Genomic DNA, 10575 nt, shown 5'->3' on the forward strand with positions numbered 1-10575 from the left:
AATTGGAGGAATATGGGAGATGCCTTCACTCTGCAGTGGGTATAGTCAGGCCGATTGATGTTGATGATGATGGAATTATACATACAGTAAACTTCATTCCAGTCATTCGGAGAGCACTGCACGGAAAGGATTCAGCCACGCCGCTGTCCAAGAAAAGTTCTTTCGCTCCACGTCCATAAAACAGCATTTAAAAGGTTATTCAACAAAGTAAACTATTCTATATCGTCGACGTAAATATAAAACCATAATATTATTGCCTATCCTACTATTACAAGACTAACATCAGTCTCAAAGTTGTCTTTGTAATTGCATTATATGATTCTGACATCTATAAATAATCTTCACTGAAAGCACACCCAACCTCGGATGCTCGTTCACTCAGACAATGCAAGAGTTCTTCCATTAAATTGCGGCAAGTTCGCCAAATATACTTTCCCCTATAGCAGAACTAACATCAAAAATAAAAAAGAATCCCGGGATAAACTCGCATTCACAATTCATTTCATTTCATTTATTCATACTGTCAGCCTTGGGCGGGCTATTACAGGAGTGGATATCAAACTTGAAACAGAAAAAGAACACATCAAACAAACACTGAGATCAACACTAAATTTCATACATAATTGTGTTTGCCACTTGAACAAAACAAAAACATTGTCATAGAAATCAAGCAGAACATAAAACATTGTGCAGTTTATCTAAAAATTCGCTAAGTGATTGTGACGTGACAACGGAGTTTGGTAACATATTCCATTCCTTAATGGCTCTCGGGAAAAAACTAAATTTAAAGCAATCATTTCTGACAGGCGGCATTGGGATGTACAAACTGTGACGATGGCGGGATGTTTCCCCTGTTTTAATTTCAAAAAATTTTGTTTGATCGATTTTCAAGTAGTGGTTAGCGATCTGGAAAAGAAACTTGAGTCTGTCGCATTTGGTTCTAATGTAAAGTGTTTGCAAATCAGCAGATTTACACAAAGAAGTTGGAGAATCAGAATAACGATACCTTTTAAATATAAACCTTGCTCCGAGACGCTGGATTCTTTCCAGCTTAGAACAGTTGGAAGCAGTGTACGGGTCCCAGACAACTTTTGCATATTCGAGGATAGGCCTAACTAGGCTTTTGAAAACCAGACTTTTTATTTCAGGAGTTGCACTGCACATATTGCGTCTCAAGCTCCAGAGTGCCTTAGTACATACATTATCTATGTGTGAATTCCAGCGTAAGTCAGACGTGAGTGTTACTCCAAGGTATTTAAAATTACTCTAGTTAGTAATCTACCATTAATGCTGTAACTGTAATCAAGGACAGTTTTCTTTCTTGTAATGGTCATAAAAACTGTTTTGTTTGAGTTTAATACCATCTGCCACACCTTACACCATTCATGTATTTTCTGCAAGTTTTGATTGAGTTCTGCCTGATCTTCTGGAGCATTAATTTGTTTATAAACGATGCAGTCATCTTCAACGATGCAGACAATCGTTTCACTTAAAAGAGAAATTCGCCCTGCCATGGTGGTACAGTCGTTAGGGCACTGAATTCCTGTGCCAAACGATGGGGGATCGAATCCCGGCCGCGGTGGCCGCTTTTCGACGGAGGCGAAAAACGGGCGCCCGTGTGCTGTGCGATATCAGTGCACGTTAAAGAAGTCCAGTTGGTCGAAATTTCCTCTGCCCTCCTCTACGGCGTCTCTTGCATCTTTCGTTGCTTTGGGACGTAGACCACTCTTCCCACACAAGCCAAACCAAACCGCAACAATAATTTCAGGGTTCCGGAAAAATTCAAAAGAAGTGTGTCTTTTTGTATTGCACATAATTTCTAAATACATTTTAATAGTGTCTCCTAGCTAGCTACCATGCGTCTTAATTAGTTCACATGAAGCGCCATGGAACTCTACCTCAAGGAATATTAAACTGGGGACATCCACCCATTAGGATCCTCTCCGCTATCACGTTTCTCGGTCGTCATTAATCTCGCTAAATTCATTTAGTGACTGCGCAGGGAGCAGGTTTTAGGAGAATAGAATGCGTTACTTTGACAGAGGGGCTTAATTAGTTTAATGCATCGCTACAGCGTTCCGCCGTTGCACCGCCTAAAGGGGAAAAGCATTCGCTAAATATGTTGGCACATCATTCTTTGAGCTAGGATTAGTGCTGACGACAGCAAGTTGACTGCATTTACGCTGTTCCACCTTTCCACTGTGCAACACTACCGGGTCGTTCTCAACTCTGACATCAGCGAATGTAGGCGATGTTACGACCGTGCATCCGCATTTGCGCGCTCTATTGTTCGCCTGTGGGCATGGATAAGTGTTGTGGATATGTGGTGATGGTCCAATGGCTCTAAGTGAGCCTGTTTCCAGGAATCCTGTTTTGTAAGCCTGTTTTGCTTTGTGGACACCCTGCAAATGCCAAATTGACCCTGTCAAGAGAACGTCTGGAAAAACACAAAGAAACGTCCCCCTGCGGGAAATGCAGGAAGTGCTTTCTTTCTTTTGTTCACCCTTCCAGTCGAGAAGCCCTATCGTCCAGTGAGGAATGCCTACTTTCCAAAGGAGACGACAGAGTGACATGTCCGCTGACGTGCAGGACAAGAAAGGAGCATGACGCATACAGCCATTAAGTGATTTCCCAGGAATGCAGGAAAGATTTGCAATTGTCGAAAACGGACAATGCTGGGAGCGTATGCGGCGCCCACGTGCACTTGGGTTTCTGAGAAGTAAACCCACTTGTCAGAACCAGCCTGTGGTTTCTTTGCTGAAGAATAGAAATGTACCTCCTCTCCTCGCCGTTCCCAAGCTTTTCCCGCCAACAAGTGATCACGCCCAACGAATTAATGCCGGACCAGTCAGTGCTTCAGACCATCAGTGCAGTGATGTGTTCGATTGGATGCCGATATCTGAGGGGCGTGCCCTGGATTTGGTTGGTCAGCATCTTCAGAGAGGGGCTGGACATAGGGGGTTTTAAGGACGCTGCAGAGCACGAAATGTCGCTCTGGGCCCTGGGTAAACGGCTCATCCAGTCGCTTCTCGCTATGAACTCTCAACGCTTGCCATTTTGCTGATGTACCCTTCCTTTTTCGTGTAAATAATCTTGTAAATAAGTTTCTCAAAGTGCCATTAAACCTGCTTGTACATATTTCACCAACTTCGAAGATTCAATCCTACTTCAACCCCGAGTCTCTGCACGCTACCAAGTGAAGGCCGGGTCGACGTAGCCCCAGCGTCACGACAACTGGTGGCAGCGGTGGGATCTGAATCTACCAGCCACAACATCTGATGACTGGAGGTGGGATCTGGATCTACAAGCTACAACATCTGGTGATTCGAGGTGGATCAGAATCTACAAGCCACAACATCTGGTGATCGGAGGTGGCATCTCAAGCAACAAGCAGGAGCAACAATCGGCCAACAAGAAAGCAGCTCGGAACATCGATCGCATGTGTGGGTGAGTGCTTGGCTCTTCTTCTGATGTAGACCAGGTTCTAGAACAGGGTTAGATTTTAGAACTGGTAAAAAGTGTTGAAACGCCTTTAGGTTTGGTAGTTTGCACTGTTGTTTTGGAAGTAGCCGACACTCGGAGCGATCATGGACCTACAAAAGCTGCAGAAACCGGAACTGTTGCAATTGTGTGAGGAATTGGGAATTGATATAAGTGGTTTGGCACGAAAACCTTTGATTATAAAGGCAATCACAGATTTGGGAACCGATGATGAGGAGCTCAGTGAAGCATGGAACCTCATCGGTCAAAAAAAGGAGCAGCTCAGACAGCAGAAAGAGCGGGAAAAAGAGGAAAAGGAGCGCGAACGTGAGAGGGAAAGAGAGGAAAAGAAGCTAGACATTGAGCTCCGGAAATTAGAACTAGAGTTGAGCAAGAGGTCGGGCGATTGTCCCCAGCTAGCGGTACCTCGTCTCAACAAGGAGGCAGATTTCAAGATGTCAAAGTACATGCAGCCATATGTGATATCAGGGGATATCGGTCTGTATCTGGCTAACTTTGAGCGAACCTGCGAAAAACTGTCCTTCCAGCGAGACACTTGGTCTCAGAGATTATTGACGGTTCTGCCCTGCGAGGCAGCGGAGGTTGTCGCGCGGCTAAGCAAGGAGGACGCGGACAACTACGAGAAGGTCAAAGCTTGCCTTCTGAGAAAGTATAGGCTTAGCGCCGAGGCGTTCAGACAACGTTTTCGGAACGCTACTAAGTCCAGGGACGAGAGTTACCCTGAATTCCTGTACAATTTAAGAGTTAATTTGGGCGAGTGGCTAAAGAGCACTGATTCCTACAGTGATAGGGACGCTGTAGTCGAGCGAATTCTTTCGGAGCAGTTTTATAACTGCCTCCCAGAAAAAGAAAGAAATTGGTTACAGGACCGAGGCGAAATTAAGTCGGCAACTGAAGCTGCCGAACTTATTGAGGAGTATGCTTCGCGCCGACAATTCAGCAACCCAGCAGTGGATAGGCCCCGCAATCCCAAGTTCAGTGTGAATAACCGCCAGAAAAGGCACTTTGCTAGATTTGCAAACGGAGAAAGGAAGGCTTCTTCAGGCAAACGCCCTAGAAAGGACGGCAGTGAGAAAAGTGGGGAAGTGACCAACGCGCAGAACACAAAGAACAAGCTTGGGGCTAGGAAGCCGCTCACATGCTTTAGGTGTAATGTGCAGGGTCACATTGCCGTCAACTGCCGGAAAGAAAAGATTGCTTTCTCGTATGTCAGTGACTGCGATGAAAACATTAAGCTTTTGGAACCTTACATGCATGACCTAGTAGTCAACGGGAAGCCTTGCAAGGTACTGCGCGATTCGGCCGCAACGATAGATGTTGTCCATCCGGCGTATGTGTCGCATTCCGACTATACAGGACAGTGTGCGTGGATCCGCCAGGTAGTGGAGGAACAGAGTGTGTGCTTGCCAATCGCGAACGTGGTCATCGAGGGCCCTTTCGGCGAGTTAACAACCGAGGCTGCCGTTTCAGAAAAGCTGCCTAAGTGCTATCCGTATTTGTTTTCCAACAAATCGGACATGCTACTGCGAAAGAGGGGCATCCTTTTCGGAGACAGTGTTGTGCAAGCATTAACACGTTCAAAGGCGCGAGAACCAGCTACACTGCTCATACCAGAAAAATCCACAGCGGAGGAAACGGCAGTTAAAACAGTGGTCGATGCGAAAGATAGCGGGTCAGAAAACTTGGAGAGCGAGGCATCTCAGATAAGTCAACTAGAAAGTGAGCTTGATAAGACACGGAATGAGGACGTTCTAGAGAGTAACCTCTTGCCGCCGGTGTCTAGTAATCTCACGAGACTTCTAAGTGGAACCCGAGAGGACTTAGCTATGGAGCAAGCCAATGATCCCAAGAATAAGCTCGAAGTACAGTGGGAAGGACCTGCTAAAGTCGTTGCAGAGCTTTCTGACAATAACTACGCAGTGAGAATCCCCGATAGGCGTAAAGCAGTGCGCATTTATCATTGCAATCTTATGAAGCCTTATGTGCAGAGGGAAGCCGTGGTAAATCTAACGTTAATCCTTCCCGAGGAGATGGGGGACAACTTGATTTGCCTCAGCGGAAAAGGAAGCAACGCTCAGGAGCTTGTCAAAAAGACGGAGCAGAGAGGAGAACTAAAGAAATCCCAGCTGTCCGATCTGGGCGAAATAATAACAGAGTTTGAGGCCTGCTTCGTGGACAGGCCAGGCAGGACTGATTTGACTGAGCACGATATTGAGCTGACTTCAGACGTGCCAGTGCGAACAAGGTGCTACCGATTCTCTCCAAGGCAAAGAGAAATTCTGGATAGGGAAGTAAATCGCATGCTGGAATTGGGAGTAATAAAACCCTCGGAAAGCGATTATGCTTCGCCTATGATCTTAGTAGAAGCTCCAGGTAAAGACCCTAGGCCTGTGGTAGACTACCGAAAGCTAAATTCTCTCACCAGGGATCAAGTGTATCCTATTCCGAATATTGAGGAGAGAGTAGAACAGGTCAGTAGAGCGGCATATGTGACTACGCTGGACCTTACTCGAGGATACTGGCAAGTACCGCTCACTGAACGCGCCAGCAGATACGCGGCTTTCGTCACTCCGACGGGCAGCTACCAGCCAACAATGATGAGTTTCGGGTTCAAAAATGCTCCATTTTGTTTTTCCCGACTCATGGATAGGGTTTTAAAGGGGAAGTTAAATGGGAATGCGGACGCGCTTAGCCGCTCTTTCTAAGCGGTCTGAGATGTTCCTCACCATGTATCCAAATTGATAATCAGGTTTTTTTTTTTTTTCGTGCGCTTGTATATGTGTGACTATGTAAAGCAGCACGTTTGGTTTTCTAGGAATACGTGGGTCCTGAACGTCTTGAGAGTGGGCTTTTCTCGAACAACAATGGCAGTTTTCTTTTAACCTGGTCTCTTCAGACGGGAGCCGAGTGCTTGCTTCGACATGTGGTTGAGTTTCAGAGACAGCTCAAGCAAATTGGCCTACAACAATCAAGACAACGCGACAAGCAACAGCGAGCTTCAAGCGTTCACGTGCAGGCCATTAAGTCGTCTCTTCATGCAGCAGCTGCGACTGCTGCCCTCCGAGACTCTTCTGGCGGGGGAGGAGGCTGTTACGACCGTGCATCCGCATTTGCGCGCTCTATTGTTCGCCTGTGGGCATGGATAAGTGTTGTGGATATGTGGTGATGGTCCAATGGCTCTAAGTGAGCCTGTTTCCAGGAATCCTGTTTTGTAAGCCTGTTTTGCTTTGTGGACACCCTGCAAATGCCAAATTGACCCTGTCAAGAGAACGTCTGGAAAAACACAAAGAAACGTCCCCCTGCGGGAAATGCAGGAAGTGCTTTCTTTCTTTTGTTCACCCTTCCAGTCGAGAAGCCCTATCGTCCAGTGAGGAATGCCTACTTTCCAAAGGAGACGACAGAGTGACATGTCCGCTGACGTGCAGGACAAGAAAGGAGCATGACGCATACAGCCATTAAGTGATTTCCCAGGAATGCAGGAAAGATTTGCAATTATCGAAAACGGACAATGCTGGGAGCGTATGCGGCGCCCACGTGCACTTGGGTTTCTGAGAAGTAAACCCACTTGTCAGAACCAGCCTGTGGTTTCTTTGCTGAAGAATAGAAATGTACCTCCTCTCCTCGCCGTTCCCAAGCTTTTCCCGCCAACAAGTGATCACGCCCAACGAATTAATGCCGGACCAGTCAGTGCTTCAGACCATCAGTGCAGTGATGTGTTCGATTGGATGCCGATATCTGAGGGGCGTGCCCTGGATTTGGTTGGTCAGCATCTTCAGAGAGGGGCTGGACATAGGGGGTTTTAAGGACGCTGCAGAGCACGAAATGTCGCTCTGGGCCCTGGGTAAACGGCTCATCCAGTCGCTTCTCGCTATGAACTCTCAACGCTTGCCATTTTGCTGATGTACCCTTCCTTTTTCGTGTAAATAATCTTGTAAATAAGTTTCTCAAAGTGCCATTAAACCTGCTTGTACATATTTCACCAACTTCGAAGATTCAATCCTACTTCAACCCCGAGTCTCTGCACGCTACCAAGTGAAGGCCGGGTCGACGTAGCCCCAGCGTCACGACAGCGAGCTGAAAGCGGGCCAAATTATTTCGCACAGGTGAGCAGCAAAGTACGCACAGGTTTTAGTGAACCGAATTAGTAAATTTAGTGGAACAAAATCAGAACGATTGCCGGTACGAAATGCGCTATATGTCGGTAATACATTCAGCTCTTTATAGCGAAATGCAGAGAACCGACCTCTTACGACAGATCTCTTTACTGTCGCCCTCCTGAAAATATTGACTGCCACATTCAATCGTCTACATTTCCTTTCAAGGGACGGGCTTCCATTTCACCGCTTGCAATTATCGCGCCTATATTTGTCCGCACAACGGCCTGCGAAAATGGCGGTATTTGTTTCTTGTTATACAGCATGCCGTGGAAAACAAGGTTTACTTAATTTTTCATTTAGTTGTTCACGGTTATAATTAAGGTCAAAGCTCTTTTATATTGGGGTTTTATAGTTTAATGTTAAGTAAGATTTGTACTTTTATGGAAAGAAGAGAGCCCAATTGCTGTTGTTTTTACTACGCCTATAATAAATAGTGGAATACATTTAGAGATGTAGCCATAATATTACGTGCATCTCAGGTCACAATCTACTAGCAACAAAGGGAAATGCTGTTTTTATCAGCGATGTATCTGCAGCATATTGAGAAGTATGGAAACATCCCTACGCATTCTTAGCTATTAGATCACTGCACTCTGCCTACAATGCGCTCTTTATTAACTGTTAGTTCGTGCCCAAAGTACCCTGCACAAAAGATGCGTTCTTAATACAATACACAGTATAATTGGAAGTTGTTTTGTATCTATGGCTTCGCGGTAAAGATTCAAGAACAGCAACTGTGACGGAAACCAGAGCTTTTGTTAGTTTGAACAGGTGTAAAGCGCAATACAAGTGCCCTCAGTACCAGTGTTTCTTTCGTTTTTGTATCAAACCTGCTGTTCACCTTGACATTTACTTTTTGCCAATTTTTATAGCTAATCAGCGCCATCATTCAGCTCCTCTTTTCTCCGCAGTTAGGAGAGTTGCTCGAAAAACAAGACCACTCCTACTATTTTTCCGAACCGACGCTTAATATTTAAATTCATGTTAATATTTAAATTCAGCTGCATATCTGATGTGTCTGGACCTGTACACCTTATTCTTGCAGCCTATGTTAATTCTAATGGCTTTGCTCAACCGGTGAACATGGGTGTGTATGTTGGCATTGCACCAGTATTTTTCATTCACGTGCTACTGCGTGTTCACGAAACAAATGATGTTCTTGAATTTTGAAATTCAAGGATAGCAAGCGCTATGATAAAAATCAAACGATGTCATAAGACACCATTTGATTAATCACTTATATGTGTAAGCACTGCAAAGAGAAAAGAACAATGCAATTCAGAGAAATCTGGCAGGCGCTTTATTTGTTCCTATACCATTGTTAGGCGGGCGTTGTCGCACATCCTCACACCAACATAAGAAAGAAAACTGGTAATAAGAAGGCTTACATGGTTTGTTCATTGACCGCGTGAAAAGCTTTGAGTTGACGGAAATAACGTTGAAAAGAAATGTAGGTTTGGCGGGCATGCGAATGCGTTCTTTGGAATTTAAACGAACAAGAGTTATCAAAAGCGTTTGAAACAAACAAGATGAGTGTAACTTTTTCGATATTGTCCTATTTCCTGTCTACAGCAAGGGATTCAATTTGAGGTGAGGGGAAGGTATGGAGGTTTATTTCCCTTGAGATATGGGTGCCTTCCGCTAGCCCCTTGTGAAAAAGCCTTGTCAAAAAGAGTATAAAATTTATTCTCACTTTTAACCGAGAGCCAGATTTTTCACTGTCCGTTAAAGCAACTATGCGAAAGTGGCATGGTATTTATAGGCAGCTGATTATTTATAAGCTGGCATAGAAAAAAAGAACATGACATCAAAAAAATTATTTATGCTTAACACAATGTTCAGATGAAAAAAGAGATGCTCAAAAAGGTTGCTGCGCTCATAGAAGGCCATGAAGTCTATCGAGACCCAGCATCGTTTCAGGCTCCCAGCAAAGCTTCGCGCCTGGATAGCACAGAGATGCAAGTCAGTCTATGATTGCAAGTTCAACGTAGATAGAGACCGCAGATCCTTTTGCTTCCTCTTTCAGCACATCGGTGGGCACGTGCGCACTTAGCGCGCTGAATCAAAGCCGTCGTGACTCTTTTCTTCGAGGCAACAGTACAGATTACGGTGTACCAAGTAAGGGCTCCTCATGCAGCAAGGTTTCATTTGGCTTGTGGTGCATAACGTCCGAAAGCGACTCGGGCTTCGAGAGGCGCCGTAGTTCAGGGTGGGGAAAATTTGGACGACCTGAAGTTCTTTAACGTGCAGTGAAATCGCACAGCCCACTGGAGCTGCGTGCTTAAATCATTTGCAATCGAGGCAAAAACGCCTCGATTGAAAAACGGGTTCCGCGTCCGTGATTTGATCCCACATCTTAAGGCCCTGCAGTAGAGCGCCCTATAACCTCTGCAATACCACGGAGGACCTCATGTAACGACACTTTAGAAACAAATGCTTTGGTAACTCAGCTCTGAATTTTTCTCTGAATGATATAGTGATATTCTATAAGATAGCTGAATAATTCTGCGAGGGTCGACGTTTCCGCTGGTCGCGTATTCTCTCATACTGAAATATTTGCAGAAAAAAAAAAATATTGCCCCCGTGACATTCATCATTGTCAGCTTTGCAGTGTAAAGGCAACTCCCGTATACCGTTCAATTAACAAGCTCCTGTGCCAGTTGCAGCCATTTAATCTCAGCAAACTTTCTCACCTCATCCGCCCCCCTAACTTTCTGGTTCCTTCTGCTTCGCTTTCCAACCCTTGGAATCGACAAGTCACCCTCGGCCACCACCGGTCATATTGCCTTCGCATTATCTTACCTACCAATGTCGATTTATTCTTTAGTTCCATTAGAATGTCATGAACCTGCGTTTGTTCTCTCACTGGTGTACTCTTACTGTCCCTTAAATTCAAACTACATTTCGTTCCATAATT

Source organism: Amblyomma maculatum, chromosome 6 (assembly GCF_055883805.1).
Source record: "Amblyomma maculatum isolate TAMU_Amacu chromosome 6, ASM5588380v1, whole genome shotgun sequence".
Classification (NCBI taxonomy): Eukaryota; Metazoa; Arthropoda; class Arachnida; order Ixodida; family Ixodidae; genus Amblyomma; species Amblyomma maculatum.